The 12,727-nt window shown below is 36.2% G+C and overlaps 1 long non-coding RNA gene across 2 annotated transcripts in view; it reads left to right on the top strand.

Moving 5' to 3' along the window:
* LOC116080605 overlaps positions 1 to 12,727 on the top strand; it is an 84,160-nt gene that overhangs the window by 665 nt on the left and 70,768 nt on the right. For both annotated transcript variants that reach the window (XR_004114497.1, XR_004114498.1), the window contains exons 2-3: positions 5,870 to 5,990; positions 8,793 to 8,961. This is a non-coding gene — a long non-coding RNA (uncharacterized LOC116080605). The remainder of the gene's footprint in view (positions 1 to 5,869; positions 5,991 to 8,792; positions 8,962 to 12,727) is intronic.

Genomic DNA, 12,727 nt, shown 5'->3' with positions numbered 1-12,727 from the left:
TATATATATATATATATATATATACAAGAACACCCTCAAACTCATATCAACAAAAGCAGAGATATGTGTCAACAAGTTCATTTCTCACGTCTCCAAAATCATTTGCCTCTAGCATCTCTATGTCTCTATAACATTTTGCAGTAACATCATGAAACAGTAATTCACATACCTGAATGACCCTTAGAGATCCTGTGCATTATTCTCTGCTAGTTCTCAGGGTCAAACATGGAGTATTTGTCCTAGTGTCAGAGTCTAGTTTGTACATCTGAATTTGAACATTGTCATTTTATGTGACTTTATCTAATGCCTTTCAACTTTGTTTTTTGCTAGAGTGTTGCATATACTCCACAAGTCCTAGAATTAGAACACTGTAGGTTAGATTTTTCACCTCAGTGTTCTTTTTGCCTGCCCAGAGACAATGTTCACAGCTCATCTGGATCAATTTCTACAGAAATGATATCTCCTGGCTGTCTTGAAGTACATTTTGTATCGCATACCAACATGAGCTAAGTGACTTTAGACTTTGAACACAGTTCTTCTAAAGTGAGATAATGATATGGGTTGTGTCCCACTTGGGTTTGCCCAATTGATTTCTGAGATTACAGATACATAAGGATCATAAGGCATCACAAGTTGATCAGTTTGCAAATGAAATAGTGTTCAGTAGGGTTGAATCACATGGGCTAAAGTTGGCCTGAGGTGTCTTGTGGAATTGCAAAGAAAATTCTGCATTTCAAAATGTAGCTTCTCTTACCATTGGATAAGTAGTGGGTTTCATCTGGGTGCTTGTTGTTAAGTGATGGTCAGGCCTCAGAAACCTGGATTGTTTCCCTCTGGCATCTTCCACAGTCATTAATTGCCATGAGCTGACCAGTCTGGGCTTCCTTCAACCCTCGGGAGAAACGGGGTCCTAGTCAGGTCGACAAGGAATAGGCGAAGAAATGATGGCAGAGATGACATATGGAAGTACAGGATATGAATGTATTTCTTAAAAATGGCATCGAACTTTTACACTCATTACAAAAGAGAAATGAGAAATCTGGTAGCTCAGCAGTTGAGGTACATAATGAGGCCACCTGAAACACACTGGGTCTGAAGCAGCCACCTCTTCTAGACAGGCGCTGCACCCTTCCCACCACCGGGCCCAAGCACTCTCAGTGTGGGGTTGGGGGATTTGTGGACTGCATGAGGCTGGAAGCTTGAATCTGAATGAATGAATCTAAGTCCTAGTCCATCTAAGTTCATGCACAAAGTGAAAACCAGGCTTAAATGGTATACAGAAAACAGGGTGAATGACAAAAGCCACATAGGCAGGTGACAGTCACATCAAGGTCAGTAAGAGCAGGTATCCAGGTGTGAAGTGGATGGAGCAGTGGTACCCTCCCTGCTGGGGCTATTTTGGTATTCCCATGCTAATTCTCTAGGTCTGCTGGAGGCAAGCACTAGGAAGTTCCAATCTAGCAGTTCCTGAAAATGCCCTTAAGTGAGGGAAGCCCTTTGATTACTCTCTGGTATGTAAAACAGTTCTGTCTTTTGTGGGACTGCCCTGAGAATTCTATGTTTACAGTAAACAATGGTGCCTGACCTCCTTTGCTAACTTTAAGGACACCCTGTACAATAAGGCAGTTTCCTTGTGAGAAATTCCAAGCTAAGGACAGTTTGCTAATAAATTAGGATATATTGGAACATTGTGCTGGCCAGGGAACAACGACCTTTTGTAGCCATTTATGAATCATTTCTTGGGGTACCTTTACACCTGAATTAGAAGGCGTGTTTACGATTGGAAAGACTGAACACGTCTGAGTTAGGAGATGCCAATGACTGACTAAATACCCAGGAGGCACAAACTCCCTTTGAAGTCATAACACCTCTTGTCCATGATCAGGCTTTTAACCCTGATACTGCAGATATTACAGGAGTAGACAAGTGGGCATGAGAATTAATCTCATTTCCAGGTTCATGGGCAGGAGGATTCTCTGACCTTAAGAATGGGGAAAAAATCCTGTTGCTTGAATGAGACTAAAGTCCAAGTCTTCTTGGTATCAATGAAGATGAAAGTTTCTGTGACACTTAGTCCATTTCAGTCCTTTTCCTAGACATTAAGCCCCAGTTGTGTTATATTCAGGTTATGTGCACAGTATTAGTAAACTAAGATGTCCAATGCAGACCTATCCTCCTTTGAAGGAGGTTTTGGGAAATTACAGGGAATTGCAATTCAGGATACCCAGGAACTACTGAAGACACATAAAAGATGGTGGAAGAAAAAAAATGAACAGGTCAAAGGAAAAACTATTCACACCTCTCTCTCTCTCTCTCTTTCTCTCTCTCTCTCTCCCCCTCTCTCTTTCCTTCTCCCCTTTCACTAATTTTGTGTTTTCTTGTTTTGTTTTAAATTCTCTGCTGTATCCCAGGCTAGCCTTGAGCTCCTCATTTTCCTGCTTCTGCTTACTGAGTACTGAAATTATCAACTTACCATGCCCAGCTTTCCTGCCATACAGATAGAGAGGCTATATTGTAAGCTTTGCTTGTGTATAAAGTTCTCCAATAGACAGCCAAAAGTCCCTCTCTTAACTTAAAGCATTTACTTCTAAACTCTCCAATTGTAATCTCTGTCATTATTTTGTTAAAAATTTGGTAAACTGACAACCATCTTTCCTTTTATGGGTACAATAGAGGGTCATTAAGAGAATTCTGTATCTCTCTCTCTCTCTCTCTTTCTCTCTCTCACACACACACACTAATTAATTTATCAAACAGTGGAGAAATCTATAATGATTTGCCATATTTTCTCAAAAATAACATTTGTGTTCAACTTGTAAAAGGACATACAAAATAACAACATAAATTATAACACTAGGGTTTTGTAAAAAACAAAACATCTCTGTTAAAAAAATAGTGTGTAGTTATAATTTAAATTTGCATGCTATGTATCAAGTAATCTTAGTGAAGACATTCACAATTAAAGCATATAAATTCTGATGAGATGAAATGTACTGTTTTGCTTCAGTAATATTCTCAAGTATCTTTGGCTTCCATTTATCACTTTATGTGTAGAAATGGGCACAGATCACACCTGAGTGATGTCTATTTTTCTATTGTCCTCTTAGAACTTTCATGCTGTTCTTCTACTGAAGAATGGATATGAGGTACATTCAGATTTTAATCTCACCATAAAACTTAAGTCTAGGAACACTACAGGTCCATTAACTTTAATAGAAGGAGACAGAGATCAGCTCTGAGTAAACTTTGTGCAAAGGGATTTATCCTTCCCGTACTCACCTGTTCTTGAAGATAAGAAAGATTTTCTTAGCCAGTTAATTGAAACACTCCAACTGTATTTCATGGCAAACAGCATCAGATTTTTTTCATTACCCAGCCACTTTTGATCATGACTTAGTGAAGACATCCTAAGCTTGGGTAAAATGATGATGTAGCTGTGCTTCACCATTATGAGTTAGTGAAGGCTTATTAGAATAAACCATAAGAGCTGAACCTCTGCCAAAACCAGTAACACTCAAATTCCAATCCCTGTAGATCTCCTCAGCCTTCTGATGAAGGAGGGCAGTAGCACATTTTATCACTTCCTTGTCACTGATAATATTAGCAGAGTTCGAGGCTAGGATCACAAATTTTTCTGTTTCAGAATCTGAGGCCCCATGAGACTCTGCTTCTCTCCTAGGGACTTTTGACTGTCAGTAGTAGCTGGAATATGGGTGTCTCTATCTCCTGTAATGTTGACATTAGGAAGGTGACCTTATTCCAGTAAGTAACCTCTTACCACTGTAATTAAATTCAGTGGACTGCACACAAGATAAGAGGAGTGAGGGGGTATTTTTTTTGGGAATCAGCAGGGGTACAAGAGTGGGAGGATAGAAGAGGACAGTAGGAGGAATCAACTATTTGGTTTGGGGAAACTCATGTGTCCAGAAATGACAGTATTGGCTCAAATGAAAGCAGGACTATCAGAGCATTTCTAGTGGTTAGATAAAAGCCAGAACTCCTTGGGAACTTGAGAAATATGTTTCCATCTGCCAAAAGAATTCATTTACCTTGCTCTGGCAGAAAAATATATCTGGTTCTACATTGGCATATATCTGTGGTTTCAAACAAAAACCAATGGTTCCCCCCAGAATCTTTAAGTTCCTATTATCCCATACTTGCTATACACCTTAAAGCCCATACTATTATCCTAGCTGTCTTCCTGATTCCACTCCAACTTCCCAGCAACAATTCTAGCTTCCTCCAGGCTGATGAAGTTCACAGGCTTCCCTCTTCCCAGATACCTAATAGTGTGCTGTGATCTCTGTGTATGGCCATGTCTGCTATTCTCTATTATTCTTACTCTTACTGTTCTTTGATACTCTCTGTCTTTCCTAGCTCTGAATATGTCTAGTCTGCTTCTTTTTTTCTGTCTGCTCTGGACACTCCCAGATATCTCTAGCTGCTCTTTGTCTCTCTGTTTCTCACTCTGTCTCTCTCTCTTTCTTACCAACAAAAAAAGCTTCCCACTAAATCATGGAATGGCTATTTTTATGATTTCTTTACTTGGTCCTCACAAAATGATTATAGTTTATCATATGCATGTATGAAAATTTTTAAGAATTTTGCAAAAAATAATTTTCAATGGAAACTATAGGTATCTTCTCTTGACAGACCATGTTTCAGAATGAATGGTATGTTTGGTGCTGCTAGAAGATGTACCTTCCTTAGAATTATGGTTGTGATTCAGCATAAGCACCTATGTATCTTGGACTAAAATTTATGATGGAAATGTATAGTAAATTTGGAGATTTAACATCTGAATGCTAATTGTATATAAATAGAAAACAAAAACAAACAAGAACAAACACCCAGGATGTGGACATGGGATCCATAGAATACAATTACTTTTTTTGTTATGAATATTTTCAAACATAAACAAAATTAGACAGAATAGTCAATAGTATTTCTATGTGACCACAAACTGGTTTTTTGTGCATAAAATCTCAATGACCTTAATAACTGCCAAATTCTGGCAAGTCCTATTTTCTCTGATACTTCTGTCTTTAAGCATTATTTTAAAGGAAAGTCTAAAAATTGTATAAGTGAATCTATAAGTGCTTCCATCCTTAACTGTTTAGCATATCAGTAAATCCATGCTATAGCTTTAATAGTAGAGACACTTCCACAGTTGGTTGTTTGTTCACTGGTGTTGAAAATTTCACAAATACATTGTTCCTACTAGAAGATAAAATACAATAAACTCTTCAAGGTGTTAGAACCAAGAATTTTTCATTTATGCTTTTTTTATATGAATAAGCAAACTACAGAAAAGATGGATACGTGAAAGGAAAAAATGACCAGGCTTTTTATCTTTTGACTTAGAAGAGACTGGTTAAAGCATCCAAGATACTTTATAAGTTCTGATAATACTTATAAGATCCTAGGCTTATCTGGTACTTGTGACTCAATCACAATCACAAATGTGCAAGACCACATGGTCTTGTAGTGTGTAGGGGAGGCAAGATGCAAGTCAAGAATCTGAAGGCTATGCTATAATATTATTATCTGGCAACTTCCTGACCACAGTCTTTTACTGGTAGGCTTTCTGGACTAGCATTTAGTTCTTTGTAGAACTGCCTTTGAGGAAGGAAAATCTTAGCTATGGTTGTGATTTCCACTTACCTATCCTATAAACTTTTCTGTGTAGTCAGTTGGATTTTTATAACATATTAAAGAAAGAAAAGCAGATAGAAACACTGATTATACATTTTGAAATGCAGTAAAACATTTTACTTTTTAATATTTTTCATTTAAGTACAATGTAGTTGTTTTCAGATGGAGAAAATTGGGATTCTACAAAGGCCCCCTAACTATATATCTTTTTCAGATTTCTCCATGTTCACATCTAGAAGTGTATTTGGACTGATGGCTGCCTTTGAAGGTCATAAACTACAACATTCATCAGTGGTTGATTGATGGATAAAAGAGAAGTCAAGGGCATTTGCCAGGTTGAGTCTATTTTTCTTCTATGGATAAAAGGAAAAGTTAATCATAACTAAGGGTGAATGTTAATTCTGAACTTTACATAGCACCTTGCTTTTTGAAGTAGGAGTAAAACAGTATTAAGAAAGCTTATGAGGTGTTTGATATGGAAGATAAAGAACTCTATATTTAATATATTAGCTCTTTCTGCTCACTCTGTTGTATTATTTTCAGGATATAACAAGGGACAAAGGAAGGGAATACAAATTTTGACCCATGGCTTGCAGAGAAGACAGCTTTATATGACCTAGATGACAGGGATGGGGCATGGGGCGAACATTCTGCTGTCTCAGTGAAAATGAAGAAACTGTCTTAAGAAATTCTAGTGCTTCTGGAGAAGAGCATGCTGGAGCTTCTTCAGACTTATAAATTATTTTTCAGTGCCTACTTTTCTTGCCTTACTATACCTTGCCCTTTATAAGGCTAGGTCTAAGGTTTCTCTTTGCCTCACATACCTGGCTAAACTGTGTAACTCTGACTGACTCTTCTGTTTTCTTCTCAAATAAGGAGTCCTCTTCAGTCCAGAGAGAAGTCAGAAGACATTTAACAATTAATTGCTAAGAAACTATCTTATTTGAAAGAAGATCACGAATAAATCTCCTTCTGTAAGGAGAGTTAGTTACATGTCTTACATTGTGTCTCCTTATATAAGTCTCGTTATGTATAGTGCAAAGATGACTGATATTGTTTTAAAGAGTTAGCTATGGGGTAAATTCCTAGGAAAAGTAGGCAGGTTATCAGCATTTCAGAAGGCTACCACTATGTGTCATATACAGGTAGAGCCATGTCTTGTATTTTCGCTTTTATAGTGTGCTTCATGCCAGCTGATCCACAGCATCTGAAAAAACTGTTCTTTTTTGTCTTTCATATCTATGTATTAGTGCTGAAATTATGTATACAGCATTGTAGATTAATTTTTCTCAGGCATGAGAAGATGCCTGCCATCTTAGACTTTGCTCTTGGTAGCCATGGAGACTACAGACTGGTAGCCAGGTCCCTGGAAATGGTATGGGAGCCATTGACACTCCAGAGTAGATGGAGGAAGAGAAGGTCATAGAGCTTCACTAGAGATTTCAATTATTTCTACATCTCACAAGATCACAGTTGAGATGATCTTGGGAGAAACTAGACTCTATAGAAAGTAGATTAACAAAGCAGAGCACTATGATGCAGATCCCATGAGGATGTCATCTATGATGTGGTGGGACTCTGCAGTGATGAAGCTGTTATGGGGTCATCCATGCTTCTTCCAAACACTAGTTGTATGCTTTCAGCCCAAGAAATACATTCATTCACCAAGTCAGACTTTGGTATAATTGTAGTTTGGTCTTTCTGTGGTTAGTTGACATTTGTTCAGATCTCCCTAGGAAAAGTTAACACAATGTGTAAAGAAAAATGCTTGGTATCCATGGGTTCCAGAGAGCAAACATGGGTTTTCAGGCTTGTGTGTCTAGTGTTTTAATCTGCTAGTCCATGTCTCTGCCACAAACTGCGATACTTTTAAAGCTTTTAAAACATAAAGGCAAACAAAAGCTGCATAACATTTGGTTTACTTTGAAGCTGCTTGAAGAATGTGAATTACCCAAATCCTTGACTTCTATTCAGCACCCAACATGACACAATACTTTTAGACTTGGAGACTGGAAAAACTTTGATTACCTCAAGAAAAATATGTACAATATGCTGTGGATATTATTTCCTCCTTAACAATACAAAACTAAAACAGCTTTAACTCAACCCCCAGACCATATTAGACAATGATAGTGAGTGTCCAATGCCTGAAACATAGAAATACTGTATTTGTGTGTTTCTCCAATATCAGAATGTATTGAATAACAGCTTCACAGGGTTTATCAGTTAAGGACAGAAATTTATCAATCATATAATCCCACCTGACATGATAATCCAGCTAATGGATATGCAGGTTCTTTTATTCCAATCTTAATCACTAATATTAGTTATTATACAAATACAATACAATTCAGTACAAAGTATATATATATTTCTTCATACATATGTATACATGCATACATGCATACATACATACATACATACATATGGTTTGGAGAATGAGTACCAGTAAAAGAGGGTGAAAAGAGTTTTCAGAAGTAGGCTGAATCTGTATTGATAAAATAATCAACCAGATGAGGGCTACGAGTAGCTGCTAGAGCAAGGGTTGAGAAACCACACCCAGAATTCAGCTGTGAAGTGAAAGGCTGAGAAAGCGCCCACAAGCAGGGAACAGTAGGATTATTCAGGTCCAGTCCATAGAGGTAAACAAGAAGACAGGCAAGCAGCAGAAAAATTCATGTCAGGAGCAGGTGACAGAGCTGAGCTGAAGCTCAAGAAACAGTGTGGGTGTTTTCTGTTTGTCAGTCCTCCATGCATAGAACAGGCATCAGACGAGAGACTGGGTGGGACCATGTCACTGAAAATTATGACTTTAATATACCCAAGTGCTCCCACAGTTTGAATTGACCCCAGTAAACTTCAAAGGTGCTTCCCTTTTAACTCCTAACAACAATCCATTTATCAGTGTGTACTGGGTGGCTGTCATCTGTTATATGAAGCAGTTTCTAGGCCTACCCAGGGGCTGTACACATCCTCTTCTCTCACAATGAAGGTACGTGTAAAATGAAGTATATTGGAACATAGTACAACCTGAAAAGCCATTGTTTATACAACAGGGAAAATTGCTCTCCACAACTTTGTTCCTTGTATGTTTATTTCTTCTTTTAGACATGTTACTTTGTTTTATGTTTTATCAGGTATTTTAATGTTCTGAGAAGATGAACTATACATGTACATTGAAAGAAAAGTCACATTTAGCAACCTGGTGTACAGAAAATCTCTTCAAAAGATAGTAATGAGACATGAATCAGCTCTGTGTGACAGTCTTTTGCCCGACTTTCCTTGGGATGGACAGTGTAAAAGCTGGTATGGTTAAAAAAAAATACTTAAATCATCTGGAATAAAGGGTTGGGTAGGGGCAAATACACAACACTTCTAAGTATTGTTTGATGACAGGGAATGACAAGTGTAAAAGATGGCAAGCAGTAAGAAGCTACAGTTTGTTCAAGGAAACCCAGGTAAAATGTTTAAAAGTGGAATGGGTTTTCTTGAGCACCATCATGAGAATTCTTTCTCCTGGCTATTTTAAATAATAAATGGATAGTCAATGAAAAGCTTGATCAAGGCCAGCTAAAAATAATCTCACTATTTGCTAGAACCAAAGGAGATTTTACTATTTGTGGGACAAGACCCTAAAGGATAGCCATTATTTATTCAAGTACAGTGACTTCTGGGTGCCCCCTATTTTGATGGTCAAAAGACAGAACAACAGGTCAAACTTACTTGTCATCAGTTTGAGATCTAGCATGATGTTCATGACTATTCATCAACAAGACAAGTTTGAACAGGAAAAGCCAAGTCCAAGATTGATGTCTGGCCGGGTGAGAAAGGGCTCTAAAGTCCCCAAAGCAATCAAGGAAATGTCTATTTCTGTAGAAGTCAATATAGAAAAACAGGTCACACTTGTCAAAGGCAGAATTTGGGAAGTCAGAACTGGAGTCTATTTGGTATAAGTAAACTTGGTCTTGGGAAAGAAACTTATTTTTATATAAATTTTATTTTTAAATATGTATTAAGCTTATAGGAAAACAAAAATAGTATAAAAACTTGTCACATACACTTTGATTACACTTTCTTCTATTAGTAATATTAATCTTACATTAATATGAAACCATTAAACAATGAACAAATACTTGTTTTACTTTTGTTTGTTTTGTAAGAGAATCTCATTATACATGCCAGTCAATACTCGCCAAGTAGCTCAAGTCTCTTTTGAACTTGTGATCCTCATGTCTCTACTCCCTAAGTAAGTGCTGTTATTTTAGCTGTGGATGCCCATAACTAGACCCAGCACTGGCTTAAGGAATAAAGGCTATTACTCATGTTAGAGTTTCCTTTTTGTTTGTAGAAAGTTTGGCAAGTCCACAGTGCTAGGTACACTGTTACCCACTCTTACACTATCACTGACTTCACTTCACTGCTCTATAATTCCTTCTGCTGACCTGTTCATCTCACCTTTCACAGAGAGTGCCTAGCTTTCACTAGTCTTTTTGATCTTTTGCTGTTTCTGTGCCTTTGTTTTGCAGAAAGCCATAAATACGCAGTTTTCTTAAGCTGGTTTATCTCCCTTAGAAATATAAATTTAAGTTCTTTGCATTTTTTATAATTTCATAGCTCATTTCATTTCATTTCTGAATAATATTCTATTCTAAAGGTATACTGCAGTTTCTCTATTTATGTATTTAAAACATTTTGGTGTTTTCTTTCTTTTTTTTCTGAGACAGGGCTTCTCTGTGTAGCCTTGGCTGTTGTGGAACTCACTCTGTAGACCAGGCTGGCCTCGAACTCAGAAGTCCACCTGTCTCTGCCTCCCAAGAGCTGGGATTAAAGGCATGCACCATTTTGGTGTTTTCAAACTTTTGGCAATTACAAATAAATCTGATCTAAGCAATGTATGTGCATTACATATGGTTTCAATTTTCATCTTATTTGAATAGTCAAAAATATGATGACTTGACTTTATTATATAGTTGCATTCAACATTGCAAGCATTAACAAACATCTTCTAAAGTGACCAATGATACCAGTTTGCACTCCTGCCAACAATGAATGAGTTCCTATTATTTTAAATTCTCATGAGTGTTTAATGTTTTCAGTCATTGTCTTTTGGTCATTTTATTTGGTATACAATGTTCATTTTTTAACTTTACTTTGTAATTCTTTAGTAATATATGATGTTAAGCATGTTTTTCTAAGTTTGATAGATATGTATATATTTTCTCACATAAAGAATCAATTCACATGTTTTATCTGTCTTCAGTTTCAATTCATTATTTTAATAATTGAGTTTTTTGATACTTTGTATTGCTTGGATGAGGCACTCATCAAATATGTGTACTGAAAATATTTTCTCCCAAGTCACGACTTTTCAGTCAATGTCTTTCACAAAGCAATAATTTAAACTTTAGTGAAATATAATTTGTTAAGTTTATCTTTATGATATTATATCCATCTTAAGAGTCATCATCAGTTCCAAGCCACTTAGCTTTTGCATATACTATGATACAGAAATTTTGTATTTTTGAATCCTGTATTTATTAAATATATAATCCACACAGCAAATGGAATAATGCTTTGGAATCTTTGTCTAGATCATATTTCTTGTTGTCTTTTCATGTGAATGGTTAGTTACTTCAGTACTATGTATTGAAAAATGACTATTTGCCATTGAATTTCTTCAAGCATTTTCAAAAATAAAAGTACATTGTCTTTATATTTGTTTAGTTCATTCACAGGTTTCATATGTGATTTAATAGATGTATCTGTTAAATATTTCTCTATTTTGATCCTGTCTTATTTACTATAACTGCAATGAGGGCTTATTTCCATGCTCTGATGCTCCTCTCAAGTATCATGCAGGCAGCTCTGAGTCTTTTCATATAAAAACTTAAGTCTGTATGTTGCTACCTAAAAATAATTTTCTGGAATATTACTAGACATTTTGCCTTTAGTGAATTTAATGTCTTCTTATCCATGTCCATGATAATTTATTTTGTGTAAAGTTGTAAAATTTACACCTATGCATTTTAATTTGGTGGATGTATTATATATAATTTTGTGGTTTTCACTCAACATAGGAAAGAAATCTGGTGTGCCAGTTTCAACTTTGTACCTCATAACTTTGGTGCAATGACATATTAGTTTCATGATTCTGCCCAGTGCTCTTCAATTTTCTACAATAGAGAAGCATATCATCTATAAACAAAGATAAAGATATTTTTCTTGAATTAACACATATATTGTTTTCTTCTATTGTACTAGGAAGGACCTTAGTGTGAGGGTGGATTGGTGGTAAGAAGAAATATCCTTATCTTTTTCCATTCCTTGTTATATCTAGTTTCTTACAACTGTTTAATATTGTTGTTGTTCTTCTATATGTTCAATTATGTTTAGATTCTGTCTTAAACTTCTGGTTTTCTAAAAACATTATATATGTTGGAGTTTTTTTTTTAAACATATATCAATATGGTATTTTTCTTTGTTGAGCAACTGACATATTAAATTACATCCATGAATTTTTTTAAATATTGAACTAGCCTTGTACTCCTATACTAACTCTTATTTGTGTGCAGTATATCTTTATTTTTATCTGTTCTGAGGTTTGATTCAACATTTTCCTGAGGATTTTTGCATACATGTCTAGTGGGAATATTAGATTTCCACTGCTGTCTTTTCAGAGATTTTATTAAGGTAATGAGATAAAAGCATTCTGGTTCTTATTTTCAAAAAATAAAAATAAAATTATAGAGAATTCTTCTTTGTCCTTTTCCAAATCTCTCTTGGCTATACCTCGTTCTGAGCCTGCAAAGCTGTGAGGTGTGAAGCCGAGAATGAGACTTGTGTGTAAAGCCGATGGACTGTAGGTGTGAAGATTGGCTTCAGTGATACCTCTGACCTTCTGTGTTGATGCTTGTACAGACTATCATTGTTAGTTATGGTTGTCTATGCCAGAAGCTTATTCTAAGGCTCGCAGCCAATGCATATATAGATTAAATCAGAGAAACTCTCAAACGATTGCAGCTATTAAACAAAGAAACCTTATCTATTCCCATACAAGGTAATGAAATATTGA

This window comes from Mastomys coucha, unplaced genomic scaffold, assembly GCF_008632895.1.
Source record: "Mastomys coucha isolate ucsf_1 unplaced genomic scaffold, UCSF_Mcou_1 pScaffold6, whole genome shotgun sequence".
NCBI lineage: Eukaryota > Metazoa > Chordata > Mammalia > Rodentia > Muridae > Mastomys > Mastomys coucha.
The sequence above is the reverse complement of the archived record's forward strand: the minus strand, read 5'-3'. Positions and strand labels throughout refer to the sequence as shown.